Raw genomic sequence first — 12701 nt, 5'->3', positions numbered from 1 at the left:
TGACTGTATCAGATCAAGCAAGCATTCCATAGTTCCATTCCAGGAGTGAAAGGTTGGTTGGTTGGTTGGCAACCTTCAGTCTCGAAAGACTATGGTAGAAGCCTACAGCACCCGGTATTCCAAGGTGGTCTCCCATCCAAGTACTAACCAGGCCTGACCCTGCTTAGCTTCCGAGATCAGACAAGATCAGGAGATAGTGTTCAGTATAGGGAGATGGTTGGCAACCTTCAGTCTCGAAAGACTATGGTAGAAGCCTCCAGCACCCGGTATTCCCAGGCGGTCTCCCATCCAAGTACTTACCAGGCCTGACCCTGCTTAGCTTCCAAGATCAGACAAGATCGGGCATGTGCTGGGTAACAAGGACCATGGCAATATGCATGAAGTTTTTTGACTCACTGTGATGGCCTTTACCCAGTCAAGATGTTGAGCTTCACTCCCCCTGTAATCTGTGAAGAATAAGCATGGCTCTCCTTTTGAAACTATCTCAGTATTTCACAGACTGGGGGTTGGGACCATCACGACCTGATGGTTGGTGCATCCTGAAACTGACAAGCTGATTGACAGCTGATGAGGAAAATTTCTTGAACCCTAGGAAAATCGAAACTGAGCTGCACCTGCATGTGGCTAGAGATATTTTTAGAAAGCAGGAAAAGGAAGCGTATGGGGAGAGAGTAGAGTAGTAGCCTAGAGAGCAAAGATGTTGCAGGATGTTGCAAGTCGGGGTTTCTGCTGGATCTGAGTTCTTGATAAGGTGCAGATGACTGGTCTAGAGCATCTCATAGGAAGACTCCCTCTAGCTTCAACCCCAATTTCCTCTGCGCCTCCTAGAATTGAAAAAGAAGTGTGGAAAGAAGAGAACTGTGGGCTAGAGTGTGTCAAGTACTCTGTGGTCAAAGCACACACCACACTCCTGGAACCTCACCTTGGGAACCGTGAGGATTTCACAAGGAAGTTCTCAAGGGTGGACTTTCCAGCTGCTTTTAGTTGCAAGGAAAAACTCGGCTTCCATAGAACGCTGTCATCATGTATCTTCCTGTCTCTTCCCTACTGTACTTTTAATGGAAGACTTTTTGCCGGCGGGCGATAAAAATGCTCGGTGCCTGTCACGGATGTGAATGTTAACATCGTATTGGGTTACGCAGATTCGCCTACAAGGAATTGCCAAGAGACCTTAGCTTGGAACAGATTTTTTTTTTTCAAGTTTTTGCTCCAGGACGCTGGTTCTGGCAAGCGCCAATCTCCCTGTATCTACCCAGTTAACAATGCAAAGCACTCTGTTTGAACAAGACCAGTCTCCAGTTTCACTCCTCCCCGAGGGAAGATCTATTTTTCTCATCACACTCTGTTACTTTCTGACTGATGCAATCAAACCCTGGAACTCTGCCTTCTTCAGTGTCCCAGCAGCCCCTTGGGAACGAGGTTGCTTTTTGCACCAACAGTTGCACGAATGTGCCAGATCTTGCCTATCGGAAGCGAGCCTGGCAATGCCTGCGGGGTGCTTTGTGCCACTTTTCCGCAAAAATCAACAGGGCGGAAATCACAAAGCAGGGGCGGGAGGAAGCCCAGCAAAGAATGTGGGCTTGAACTCATTCCGAAAATGTATTGCCAATGAAGGTGGCAGGGACAGAAGACGGTCTCACTGGCTGTCGCTGCACTTTCCTGGGACTAAGGGCGCAATCCTCACCCACTTTCCAGCACTGGCACACGTCTGCCAGTGGGGCATGTGCCGCATCCTGCAATTGGGGGCAGTCATGGAGGCCTCTTCAAGGTAAGGGAATGTTTGTTCCCTTACCTTGGAGCTGGAAAGTGGGTTAGGATTGTGCCCTAAGTCCCACTAATACAACGGGATTTACTTCTGAGTAGACATGCCTAGGATTGTGCTGTGTGCATTGCATTTGCTGGAATGTGTGCCATTCCATCATTTCCATTGTTTCCAAATGGACAGAAAGCTGGTGTGGCATAGCGGCTATTGGCTAAGGGTCCAATCCTATCCAACTTTCCAGCACCGGTGAAGCTGCACTGCAACCCTGAAGTAAGGAAACAAATGTTCCCATACCTTGAGGAGGCCTCTGTGACTGCCACCCCAGTCCAGGAAGCAGTGCATACCCCATTGGCACAGCTGCACTGGCACTGGAAAATTGGATCGCATTTGGCCCCAAGAACCTGAACAGTGAATCAGCTGTTACCTGGTTAGAGTCTCCCCTTTGCCATCACCTCACTAGGTGGCAAATCTCTCCCTTTCAACCTCAGTCTTCCCCATCTGCAGAATGGGGAGAATAATACATAAGGATGGGAGAAAAAGCCAGAAAATCCAGAAAAGGCACTTTGCACATGCTCTGAAACCTCACGCTAATCCCTATTTACAACACATGCCTGGAGAGGCTCACAATTCAGAAAACTGACAGAATGCAGAGCAGCCATTTTCAACCACTGGTGTGCCGCGAATGGTCTGCAGGTGTGCCATGGGAGTTTGGGGGAGGGTCATTTATTAGTAGAGCCATTGGGGGATGTGAGCTCCCCACCAATAGCATGGTGAGCCTTACCAGTGGTCAAAAAACTGTTGGTGTGCCTTCAAGATTTTAGTGCCGACAGTGTGCTGCGAGGTGAAAAGGACTGAAAATCACTGCTATATAGAGGAAGGCAGGAGAAAACTGGGGAAGGATATGTGATTATTTCTTGTGCAGGTTGAATTGTAATTTTAATGGTACAGGGCAGAGGTGTCAAACATAAGGCCCAAGGGCAAGATATGGCCCCTGGAATCCGGCCCTCATGATAATTGTGCTCTCCCAGTATCGCCATCAGCTGCTGACCTGCAAAGTGAGGCTCTCCCAGTTCTTCAAATTACAATCATATTTGCATATTTCTGTTATTTGTGGCTAATGAGTTCCTAAGTGAATTTCTCACCAAGCGCTTATTTCTGGCCATCGCCTGCTTCAGGATATCACTTCCTGCTGAATGACATCTGGATCGCCGTTCTAAGGTGAAGGGGCAGCAAGGAAGAAAGAGTTTTTTGAGGGAACGGGAGATTTTTAGCCGCTGAGGTTGTGGAGGTGTAGGTCAGGAGCTGAATGGGATATAAGAGCAGAGAACAGATTGGGGCAAGTCCATGGAGACTGTTGCAGGTAAGCACTTTGGTCCTCAATATCCCCGGGGTGTCCATTCCAGGACTCCCCATGGATACCCATATCTGCAGATAATGGAATCCGTGAGGAGGGTGTCGAGGACTCCCAGATGTGCCTACTGGTTACATCCGGGAGGTACAGTTAGGCCCTCCTGACATGGATCAGGACCTGTGTTGTCCCAAATCTGTGGGTCCCAAACTCATGGATAAGGAGGGCCCACTGTACTATCCTAAGCAGAGGTCATGCCTTGGCTTAAATCCGTACACTGGCTTCTGGTCAGCTCCTGGATCCAACACACCACCACTCCTAGCTGACTCAATTATCTGTGTCCATTTGTAAGTGCAAAGAAGTTTGATTTACGGATTTCTATCCACCCTTCCCACCACAGATTGAGCTGCCCATCAAGACTTCCCTGATCCACTCTTCCTAAGTCAGGCTTGGCATTCGTCATTTTTCTCCCTTTGCCGCCTCCCCCCCAATGCAACGGAGCCCGCTCTGCCTGCCGTCATCCTGACATGTCTTGAGGGTTTCATGTCAAAGCCATCAGAGATGAGCTCATTTGCTTTTGTTCCCTCCAGAAGCCGAGTCCCATCTACGTCCCGGTAGGCTGAGCCGATGTTTTCTCAAGGTGTACATGAGATTAAAAGCTGTTCAGTCGGATGCCGAATACCACAACACCGCCAGAACCTTTTGTAGTGTACGTGTTTTCCATGGCAGGAATGAGTGACACAAATTGCATGGAAGGCGCTGAAGGGGGAGATTTCACTTGGCTCATCAGACCTCTGTGTTCGAGGATTAGGTGGAAGAATAGCTGACAATATTGACTCAGAGAGACACAATGGCGACACAATTAGCTCCCTGATGGTTGGTGGACAGAAAGACTCAGGGTTTTTGTACCTGTTTAAGTAATTGCATCAACGGCTTCTTTTTCTTTCTTTTTTTCAGTCACTGTCTCAGAATAAGCTTGGGCTTGACTTTGTTTTCTTCTCTCAGTGGTCTGAAATGCGCATTAAGAACATAAGGACATAATAAGAGCCCTACTCCATCAGGCCCCGGGCCCATCTAGTCTAGCTTCCTGTGTCTTATGGTAGATGAACACCATAAGATCGCTGCATCCTGTCGTTACTCACTTGCACTTGACATTCAGAGGCAGCCTACTTCGAAAACCAGGAGGTTGCACCATCATAGCTTATAACCTGTGATGGACTCCTCCCTCAATCGGTCCAATCCTCTTTTTGAGACACCTAAACCAGGTGCCATCACCACAGCCTGTGGCAAGGAGTTCCACAGATTAATGGCATGCTGATGCTGGAATTTCTCCTAGAAGTCCATTTGGGAGCAAGAGCCGGGACAAGCCCAAGGTCCATTTAGTCAGTAACTTGCTTCCCCCAGTTACTGACCAGAGACCACTTGGAAGCCCCCAGGCAGGAGATTCAACCCTCTCCAACCTGGAGGCCATTTATAGCTATTACGACCCGTAGCCATAGATAGGTTTATCCTCCATGAAACTGTCAAAATCATGTTTAAAGCTACCCATGATTGTGGCCATTGCCACTTCTTGTGGCAAGGAATTCCACAAGCTAATCATGCACTGTATGAAGACATCCTTCCTTTTGTCCATCCTAAATCTCCTACCAATCAGTTTCATTAGATGACTCTTGGTTCTAGTGTAGTGAGAGAAGGAGAAACCTACCTTCCTCTCTCCTCTTTCTCCATACCATGCATGATTTTTAAAAGTCTCAGGGCCAAATCCTATCCAATGTTCCTGGTGTAGCCATGCCAATGGGGTACGCACAACATCCTGTGGTGGGAGGTTACTCATGGAGACCACCACAAGGTAAGAGGACATTTGTTCCCTTGCCTCAGGGCTGCATTGCAGTTGTACCAGTGCTAGAAAGTTGGATAGGATTGGGCCAAATCCACAATTTGCTGTGGATTCTCATGGTACACTCTGCCCACTCTCAATGAAACTTTGGTGGTAAAGCTACCAATGCAATGACAGTTCAGTGCAGGGTGTTTGCCCCTGACCACCCTGGCCAACCACTTATCATTCCCCAGTTGTGTTCCATCCCATCCCCTCTCAGGCTGATAGCACTTATGTGGCAAGGAATTCCACAGGTTAGCTATGCTCCTATCACAACTTCCTCCGACTTCTGAAATGTTGCATTTGGGCATTCTACGGAACATAAGAAGAGCCCTGCTGGATCAGGCCAAAGACCCATCTCGTCCAGCTTCCTGTATCTCACAGAGGCCCACCAGATGCCTGAAGGAGCACACAACAAGAGACCTGCATCCTGGTGCCGTCCCTTGCATCTGGCATTCAGAGACAGCCTACTTCTAAAACCAAGAGGTGGTGTATAGCCACCATGGCTTGTAACCTGCGATAGACTTTTCCTCCATCAGTCTGTCCAATCCCCTTTGAAAGGCACCTAAGCCAGACCCAATCACCACATCCTGTGGCTTGGAGTTCCACAGTTCAATCACACGCTGGGTAAAGAAACGTTTCCTTTTGTCTGTTCTCACTCAATTTTAGTGGCTGTCCACTCTATCCACCCCATGCCTAATTTGAAAATACAGAAAGTTGCAAGATGGGAATGGAACAATTTCCAAAGAATCCTGGCCGACAGCGCAAGGCTGGAAACCAGCAGCGAGTCAAGAGGCGTTCTGGGTAATTTGAAGGTTGTTGCATCACTTCTGCTTCCAGACAGAAAGTGTGTTGAGAGCGTTCCAGGAACACAGCGAACAAAGAAAGTCTTTCTGCATGATCTAGACTTTTTCTCACCCCCCAATCCCAATTTTCACATCCAAAGAGGAATCAGGCCTAACCTTGACATCAAGCAGTCCGACATGCAATGCAAAGAGCCAGCTTTTGTGCCCCATTTCAGAGTTTCTCAAAGATCAAAGGGAGAATGTCTTTTGTATAAATAACATGGATAACTGCAAGTAGTATTGGCAACCTTCAATCTCGAAAGACTATGGTATCGCGCTCTGAAAGGTGGTTCTGGCACAGCGTCTAGTGTGGCTGAAAAGGCCAATCCGGGAGTGACAATCCCTTCCACACTGGGAGCAAGTGCAGTCTGTCCCTGGTCTGTCTCCCTGGCTATGGGCCTTCCTTCTTTGCCTCTGACTGTTGGCCAAGTGTCTCTTCAAACTGGGAAAGGCCATGCTGCACAGCCTGCCTCCAAGCGGGCCACTCAGAGGCCAGGGTTTCCCACTTGTTGAGGTCCACTCCTAAGGCCTTCAGATCCCTCTTGCAGATGTCCTTGTATCGCAGCTGTGGTCTACCTGTAGGGCGCTTTCCTTGCACGAGTTCTCCATAGAGGAGATCCTTTGGGATCCGGCCATCATCCATTCTCACGACATGACCGAGCCAACGCAGGCGTCTCTGTTTCAGCAGTGCATACATGCTAGGGATTCCAGCTCGTTCCAGGAATGTGTTGTTTGGGACTTTGTCCTGCCAGGTGATGCCGAGGATGCGTCGGAGGCAGCGCATGTGGAAAGCACTCAGTTTCCTCTCCTGTTGTGAGCGAAGAGTCCATGACTCGCTGCAGTACAGAAGTGTAGTCAGGACGCACTGAACTGCAAGTAGACTCTGGGGTGAAAGCGTCCCATTCGAAACACCGGCCCTGATCCAGGCACCATGCTGGGATCCAGTGACCAGGCCTTTTGCCACCCCCTTGTGTGTTTCTGAAGGGCATCGATAGGTGCCATCCAGCAGAGCATGAACCGCAAACCATCCATGATCATAAAATGGTTTAAGGGCAGGTTTAGGCCTACCTAAGCTTGGATACGTAATAGGACTTTGGTATCCACAGGGGATTTGTTCCCAAACCCCCATGTATACCGAAACCCGCAAATAAACTAATCCATGGGTCCTGGTGCACAAGACCATGTAATGGAAGATCAGAAGATCATCAGGTGGATGATGTGGTGTTGACAGCGATTCCCTGTTTTGACAGCTGGCTGACAGCTCTGGGAAGGGCAGGGCTGGCTCCACAGCTGTAATCAACCAAGGCCAATGGAGACCTGGATGGACACCTGAGCTTCATTTGGCCTTGATGGGACTTTGAATGGACTCATGGACTGAAGAGATGGCTCAGCTGAGCCTAACTTGGACTTAACAAGGTAGCTCACAGCTGAGCTGAGTTTGGACTTAACAAGGGGCTGCAGGATAAAAGGCAGCTTCAGAAGGAGCAAAGGGCTGACCAAGCAGGATGCTGACCCAGCCGGAAGCTGACCAAGAGGGCTACCTGACCCAGACCTACAGGAAGAGAGGACTGCCAGGACCCTGCTGGAGGAGACACGCTGCTGGAGAGGAGGAACTCTACTGCAGAAGACTGGACTGTGTTTTGGAGACAGGATTGGACTTGGACTGGAGGCTTCAGACGTTACCCCCGGAGTTAAGTGGAGTTTTGGGGAGGGAAAGCCTCTGGACAAGAGGACTTGCAGGGAGTGTCTGTGTTTGTAGCAATAAATTCTTGTTAATTGCTATAGATAAGAAGTTCTGTGTTTATTCCTTTGCACACCACAGCTGTTGTTCTTGGGAAAGGGGGGTTGTTAATTAGCCAAAAAGCGGGCATTAAAAGGGAGTTGGGATATTTAGACGGGACAAATTGCCGTGGTCGGCAGGAGTCGAGAAGTTGGCAGAACAGACCACCGGACGCAACCAGAGATGTTCTCTGGTCAACCTTTGCAGACCTCAGAACACTTCCGGACGGTGACCAGAAAGCATCTCCCATCATGTCTGGGAGCTCCATGGTTAGTTAAAATCACAAGTCCTGAATCTGCCTATAGGGAGGCAGAACCTGTATGTGATATTTTTTAGATTGTAGACAGAGGAGAGGTTTATAAAACTATGCATGGTGTCAAGTCAGTGGATAGACAGGTTTTTCTCTATCTTTTATATCATCATCAATATTTATATACAGGTGTCCCCCTATATCTGTCGATCCAGGGGCTGTTTCAATCGCTACCAAAGGAAAATGAATGCGTGCGAGGCTGCTATTTACATAGGGCTCCCCCATATCTGTGGTTTCCATATGGGGACACGCACAGAATCCCTGTTTGGGGGTGGTGGTGAACAACACCTGTATTGCATTTCAACAAAAAAAGTTCACAAAGCAGTTTACAGATTGTCAAATCCCTGTCCACAGGGATTGCGCATTGGTTGTGGGCTTCTTGGAGAACTGTGATTAGCCACTGTGGAAGCAGAACGTTGGGCTCTAATTGCCAGTAGCTCTCCAAGATCTGAGCTGATTGTTTATTTTGAAATGTACAACTTGAGCACTCCTTACAAGTGAAACTCAAGCACACCATAAACAACCCCTTCTGTACTTGTGTTTTGTCTACAGATTTCACAACTGCGATAAGATCTCCATTTTCCAAAGAATATTTTCCCTCTGTGTACTCGAGATATCTTTCCCCACTTATTCTGAGAATTAATCATAGTTCTGTCACTGCCTGATCTTGCCTTAACGAGGGAGGTTAATTTACACATCATCACAACATACCGTATCTCCCCAAACCCATCCTTCCTTTAGTAAGTTTCTAGGCTTTTTTTCGCTATTATTGTTTAGGTTTCCATTCGCCACCTCCCTTCTCAGGTTCTATTTTCTTCCTGCTTCCGAAATAATGTACCACCTGTGGGCAAAAAGTGTATCAACAGCCACATCCCTAATTGTTTTCAATCCTTCAGCCTCCCATACCTTGTATAGAACCTGACATGGCCACCAAAATATGCAGGGAACAGATAAACGTTCGCGTGACATTCCCAACCTCTTAATCTCAGGTAGCGATCTTTCCAAGCCCTGCTACTCCAGGTCCTTTTGGCTTGAGATGCTGGGAGTGGCACCTGGAACCTTCTGCATGCAAAATGTTGGTTCTGCCAGCCAGCCATGTTCCACCTTGTTATTAAAGTTCATCCTTTTGCAAAGGGATGGGGCTGCAGTGCATGGGAGAAAAGCACCTGCCCTGCACTCAAGAGGTCCCAGATCCAACCAGGGCGTGTCTTGGGTACAGCAGGTGTGGACACCTGCCCTGGGTGCCACTTGAAGGGGGAAGCATGCCAAAGAAGGGGGAGGACAGCCAGATCATGAGGCCACCACCTCATGTTTCAGTGACTTCTCAATTTGGCTGCCCCGTTCCTTCTGCTCAGCGGCACCCCCTTCAAGGGGGAGCCTCTACAGGAGAAGGAATGGAGGCGGCATCCAGGCCATGCTGCCAACACCTCCTCCAGGAGAACTGGACATCACTTCCGGGTTTTCTTGGACGAGGATTTAGCAGTGCCAGATTTGCGATCTGGCTGCCACCCCTGTTCCTTCGGTAGAGTTGTGTTTGTCTTGTCTTGAAGCATTTGATGGGCCGCTGTGAGATACAGGAAGCTGGACTAGATGGGGCTTTGGCCTGATCCATGGTGCTACGGCACACTGATGTGCCACAGGTGGTCCATAGGTGTGCCACAGGAGTTTGGGGAGGGTCATTTATCAGTAGGGCCAAATGGAGGATGTGAGCCCCCACACCAGCAGTGCAGTGTGCCTTGCCAGTTGTCCCAAAACCAATGGTGTGCCTTAGCCATTTTTGTGCCTTGTCAGTGTGCCATGATATGAAAAAGGTGAAAGATGGCTGCTCTAGTGAGTGAGTTTAGGATTGCGGCCTCATTGTAAGGCATGTACTATGGAAAGACAAGTGGGGTGAATTCTCAATTCTGGTGAGGACCAAGGATCTATGAAAAAGATGCCGGTCAGTCTCCAGCCAGAGATGTAGTGGTAGCAGTCACTGGTTGAGGTGGTTTTAAAAGGGAATTAGAGTAGTAGTAGTAGTAGTAGTAGTAGTAGTAGTAGTAGTAGAAAACCGATCAGCAGCTTTGGCTGTGCCAGCTAAATGGAACCACCAATGTTGGTAGTGGCTTCTACTGAGTCAGGCCATCCAGGTTCAGTACTATTGTCGCTGCAGACTGACAGCAGGGTTTCAGAGAGGAGGCATTGCTCACCCTACCTGGAGACGCAAGGGATTGAATCTGAGTCTCCCTGCACACGCAGCAGGTGGTCTATGGTCCATCTCAACAGCATCCATTGATTTAGATCAATCTGCAAGGAGAATGGACATAGCACTGTACCTATATAATCCATATATATATATATATATATATATATATATATATATATATATATATATATGGTCATCAGACAAGTGCCCTGGAGGAAAAATCCAGGAGGAAATTTTTCTGGAGGAAAAATCCATTAAATCCATTATGGGGTACAAGCCATGATGTGTATGCGCAACCTCCTGATTTTAGAAATGGGCTAGGTCAGAATGCCAGATGCAAGGGAGGGCACCAGGATGAGGTCTCTTGTTATCTGGTGTGCTCCCTGGGGCATTTGGTGGGCCGCTGTGAGATACAGGAAGCTGGACTAGATGGGCCTATGGCCTGATCCAGTGGGGCTGCTCTTATGTTCTTATGCCCTGTTGAGAGTTCCATTGCCAGGAGAAGCTAAGGAACAGGGCCTTCTCAGCTGTGGCACCACTTTTATGGAACCTATTGCCAGAACAGTTAAAACTGGCCCCTTCAGTAGAGAGCTTCCAGCAAACCTAAAAACATTTTTATTTTCGTTAGCTTATGGGGGTGGGTGGGTCATTCCTGGTTCTTTTTATCTGTCCTGTTGCTTTTCTTGTATATTTATATGTTTGCGGACTTAGTATTTTTAGTTTGTTGTGTGTTCTTTTTTTTACTTGCCACCACCTGCGGGCTTTGAAATTGTTATATCATTTGCTGTGCCTGCTTTAAAATTGTGTTTCAGTGTCTGAATTCCTTTGAATCTTGTATTTTATCTGTTTATCAAGTATTGTATAGACAAAAAAAAAACAAAAAGCAGCAAAATTTTTGGTTGAAAAGCAGCCAGTAAATAAATAAATAAATTTGAAATTCTAGTCATTTATTGACTATCCTTCACGCTTTTCAACAGGGCTGTGCTTCAAGGGAGTTCCCTTCTTGGCATGCCTTTTTCCAAGAAGCATTACCAGCGTTCATCTCTCATAAGTGGATGTTAGTCCTCATTAGCTGGGATAAACAGAATTATTTGAATCCTCACTGCCGTGCCTGACGGGGGATTCTCCTTTGCATTAAAGAAAAACAAAACTGTTCACACTACCCTTCTGTAGATAAACTCAGGTATCCCTGAAAAGTTTCTCAGTTGCAGAAACCAAGCATAGAATTTAACCACATGGGTCAAACCTGAATAGGAACACAGGAATACAGGAACACGGCTAGTATTATAATGCCTTTGTACAAATCTATGGTAAGGCCACACCTGGAGTATTGTGTCCAGTTCTGGTCGCTGCATCTCAAAAAAGACATAGTGGAAATGGAAAAGGTGCAAAAGAGAGCGACTAAGATGATTACTGGGCTGGGGCACCTTCCTTATGAGGAAAGGCTACGGCGTTTGGGCCTCTTCAGCCTAGAAAAGAGACGCCTGCGGGGGGACATGATTGAGACATACAAAATTATGCAGGGGATGGACAGAGTGGATAGGGAGATGCTCTTTACACTCTCACATAACACCAGAACCAGGGGACATCCACTCAAATTGAGTGTTGGGCGGGTTAGGACAGACAAAAGAAAATATTTCTTTACTCAGCGTGTGGTCGGTCTGTGGAACTCCTTGCCACAGGATGTGGTGCTGGCGTCAAGCCTAGACGCCTTTAAAAAGGGATTGGACAAGTTTCTGGAGGAAAAATCCATTACGGGGTACAAGCCATGATGTGTATGCGCAACCTCCTGATTTTAGAAATGGGTGATGTCAGAATGCCAGATGCAAGGGAGGGCACCAGGATGAGGTCTCTTGTTATCTGGTGTGCTCCCTGGGGCATTTGGTGGGCCGCTGTGAGATACAGGAAGCTGGACTAGATGGGCCTATGGCCTGATCCAGTGGGGCTGTTCTTATGTAGGATAGCTCATAGTTTTTCAGTGGGTTGTTATATTGAATGTCTCTGTTTAAGGCTACCCGGTTACTCGTCAGCCTGGGAAGGCAGCTCATCTGAGAGGAGGAAAACTCTGATCCCAAACCTCTACTGCCTTGTGGCTACATCCAGTTATGGAAAAGGCTTCAGGAGTCAACCTCCAGGCAAAAGCCGGAGTCCCTGCGGCAGTTCATGGCTGAACACAGTCATGCTCTGGCAACTCCTGCGACGCCGCTGGAACCAACCGTATTGGCTTCTGCCTTTCCATTGGACCATTTCAGCGATGTGGAGAGGGGGGATTTGCTGCATGGGAAACAGTCTGTCCTCCATACCTACTTTACCCAGGCTTCGCGCACTGGAGAAGACACTCTGTTCCAGAACACTATTCAGAGCACGATAATCTTCCAAGACTGAAGGATGCCAACAAGGTTTAAGGCTGCTGTGCATCCATTTCCAGAGCAAAACAAATGGTTGAAGTGTGATTGATCAGGTCAGCTGACAATCCTGAGTGTTGCTTTTGAGCTTCAGGATGAAATTCTGGGACAGTCAGGGTAGTTCAGCAGTGGAACAGATTGCCAAGGAAGGTGGTGGATTCTTCCTCACTGGAGATCTTCAAGCAGGGGC

At 47.9% G+C, this 12701-nt stretch overlaps 1 pseudogene; it reads right to left on the bottom strand.

The window, feature by feature from the left end:
• Positions 1-251: 251 nt before the first annotated feature.
• Positions 252-370, bottom strand: LOC136634837 (5S ribosomal RNA; annotated as a pseudogene).
• Positions 371-12701: the final 12331 nt, after the last annotated feature.

The sequence above is a fragment of the Tiliqua scincoides genome, chromosome 14, assembly GCF_035046505.1.
Source record: "Tiliqua scincoides isolate rTilSci1 chromosome 14, rTilSci1.hap2, whole genome shotgun sequence".
Classification (NCBI taxonomy): domain Eukaryota; kingdom Metazoa; phylum Chordata; class Lepidosauria; order Squamata; family Scincidae; genus Tiliqua; species Tiliqua scincoides.
Note: the sequence above shows the minus strand (reverse complement) of the source record. Positions and strands in the feature narration are given on the sequence as shown.